The sequence below is a fragment of the Mus pahari genome, chromosome 12 (assembly GCF_900095145.1).
Source record: "Mus pahari chromosome 12, PAHARI_EIJ_v1.1, whole genome shotgun sequence".
NCBI classification, from domain to species: Eukaryota; Metazoa; Chordata; class Mammalia; order Rodentia; family Muridae; genus Mus; species Mus pahari.
The window spans coordinates 68898128-68901407 of NC_034601.1; positions in this window are offsets into that span (position 1 = coordinate 68898128).

The following is a 3280-nucleotide window of genomic DNA, read 5'->3' on the forward strand; positions in this document are numbered from 1 at the left end:
TACAAACCATCACTTTAAGAAGTATCATACAACACCCTCATTGTTACAAATGCCTGTTTAGAATTTATAATGTGTTTCAGACTCTGTGGTGATAACTCTGATTCATCTCTCTAAAGTGCTAGAAGATCCTATAAACCAAAGAATTCCCCAAGGGATGTTTTCTCTAAGAAATACATTACAATTAAATGTCTTTCCTATACCACTGGGATACTATCTAATCCAGATAATGTTACAGCAAATCCTGGATGTTAATATTGCCATAAACACAGCATAGAGAAGTGTGAATCTTGTCTTGTTCCTAGGCATGCATATTCTATTTGGTGGGTTGCTAAGATACACTAAACTTAAAAGTACAGAAATGTAATTTGACTCTTTAAAAATAGGCAAGGCAGCTTTCTTACAACTGACAAAATTAGTCTCGAGGGAATGTACACAATCGCAGCACAATCATTTACATTAGTTACTTTCTGTTCTTAATCAAATACTATTTTGTAAAGATCTTAATTTTACATTTTGATATTGAAATAAACAAATTTACTTGTAAAACATAAATGTACAACTCTGTTGTTTTGACTTCTCATCCTTCATTTATGTAATCTGTAGAGAGAACATCCCGGATGTACTCTAATTAAAGCCACAGCAACTGATTTATAGTCTTAGAGTTTCCTCCATTCCTTCCACCCTCAACTCCTGATCCTGAACAAAGGCAGGTGACATCACCAGGCTAAATTTCATTTTATTTTCAAACAAAGTTGTGATGAAATTGTGTGGATCTACTATACTGTACTCTTAAGTTACAAAAAACATGTTTTTGACAATTGTATCTACTCTAGTTGACAAAAATAATGAGCATAGATGCATTTCAAAAGCACAAAATATCACTCTTGTTGATCTCAACCTCAGAACTTATTATCTGTTTTGTAATTTTAATGTTTCAATGCTGAATAAAATTTCTAATCTATACCCTGGCCATGAGTCTCCCAATTCATACCTTGATGAAAACCAGTAGATTATTATTTGTTCATTTGTTTTTATAAATTCTTAGTCTATATAGAAGTCATTAAAAGCTATGATTAGGAAAAAGTATCTCTATAGGTAAACTATAGATAGATAATAAATAGATAAATAATAAATACATATATGCAGAGACTACTTTAAAAGCCTTGTATCTAAAAATGACAGATCAACCTCTCCTAAACTTCTCCTAATCTCTAAGTTTTTCCTGTTTTGTTCTCACAATGTTGCAAATTCCCTTTAATTCCTCTTATATCATTGTTTATCTCAACCTTTGTAGATTTAATTTTTCTTTGCTGAAGCCTCTCATTTTATATACTTCAGAATTCCATCTTTTCCCCTTTCTTTTTTGATACCCTACTTTGTCTATGTGAATTTCTTCACCACCTCAATTACCACCTATACACAAGTAACTTCAAAACATTTTTTTTTCATGCCTTTATGAATTCAAATCCCTGAAGGTGTCTTCAAAGGTGACATTTAGGGAACCAAAGTCATTTTCCAGTGCTCCATATTTGCCATCTAACTCTGCTCCACAGCTGCAACTCTTTCTATAACAAAAGCCCAGAAGCTAAGAGAAGTGGAATTGTATGATAGTAAAATCTCCATGCTGCCTATGACAAAGCAGAATCCTCTACTAGACTATGGTAATGTAAAAGCCATAGGCTGTAATCCCTGAGGGCTTTGCAAGCACAAGGATGCTGCAAATAAAACACATCTTTAAGCAGATGTCATGGGGGCTTGCATCAGCCTGAGTATGCCAGGTCAGCTGGTATAAGCAAGAGGCTTTGATATTGGGGAACTAGGTTTACCTGACTGTAATGAAATAAAAAGAATTACAATAAGTAAAAATGACAATAGCAGATACCATGAACTTCAGAATAAGGACTACTCTCTCCAAACTAATGAGAACTTCTGATTTCATTCATTTCCCTCTTTTTTTCCCATTTATTCTCCCCCTCTCCCTCCCACCTCCCTCCCCCTCTCCCTCTCTCTCCCCCCCCTCTACTTTTCCCTCTCCCCACCTCTGTATGCCAAGAGGCAAGAGTTGATTCTCTCCGGAAGATCTAACAGGTCTTTGGGATTGGCTGCAATCTCGTTTACTCATGGAACCATATTGCCAGTGTTTTTCCTTCTTTGTTAAGGTTTTAGTTAGTTAGTCAGGTGACCCTTGATCTCCATGGCCATCGTGATTCTTTTGCCTCTGATCATGAACAGCTACAGTAAGAGGCATAACCACTGTGTTCAACTGTGAGACTTCCTTCCTGTCTCTCGTGGTTTTTTGAGACAGCATCTCTTACAGCCATTTGGCCTTTAACCTCCTATGAGACCTTCCGACCGGGGCATGTTTCTCCATCTTGTGTGTATTCATGGATATGCTCATGCATGTAGGTACACTTGTAAGTGAAAGTATAGGTACACCCTACCTTGAGTTTCATTCCTCAGTATAACCCTTCCTTGTATTTTTGAAACCAAGTCTCTCACTGGCTTTGACCTTACCAAATGGGTGAAGTCCAACTGGTCAGAGAAACTGGGGATGCACTTGTATCTTCTCAGCCATCACTGAGATTACAGGTGCGAATCACAATTCCTGGCTCTTTTATGTATTAGGTTATAGAGAGGGACTTAAGGATTCATGTTTGCACTTTGCCAATTGAGGCGTTTTCTGGATTTAGTTTTTAAGTTATGGTGATGGTTGGTATTTACTTGGGCCAGGGAGTAGCACTATTAGGAGGTGTGGCCTTGTTGAAGTAGGTGTATTACTGTGGGTGTGGGCTTTAATACCCTAGTCCTAGCTGCCTGGGATCCAGTCTTCTCTTAGAGGCAGGCAGATGACGATGTAGACCTCTCAGCCCCTACTGTACCATGCCTGCCTGGATGCTGCCAGGCTCCCACCTTGATGATACTCAACTTAATCTCTGAATCTGTAAGCCAGCCCCAATTAAATGTTGTCCTTATAAGAGTTGCCTTGGTCATGGTGTCTGTTCACAGCAGTAAAACACTAACAAAGATAGTCATCATCATCATCATCATCATCATCATCATCATCATCATTGATTACATTATTTGATGTGGGATGAGGCATGTATGTAGGTTCACATTCCATGGAGACATCAGGTCACCAGGTGTACTCATCCAGTTTTTTTTGTTGTTGTTGACTTTTCCTATAGCATTATTTATAGAAACAGGTAAAAATAGTCTTGGCTGCCGGGCGTGGTGGCGCACGCCTTTAATTCCAGCACTTGGGAGGCAGAGGCAGGCGGAT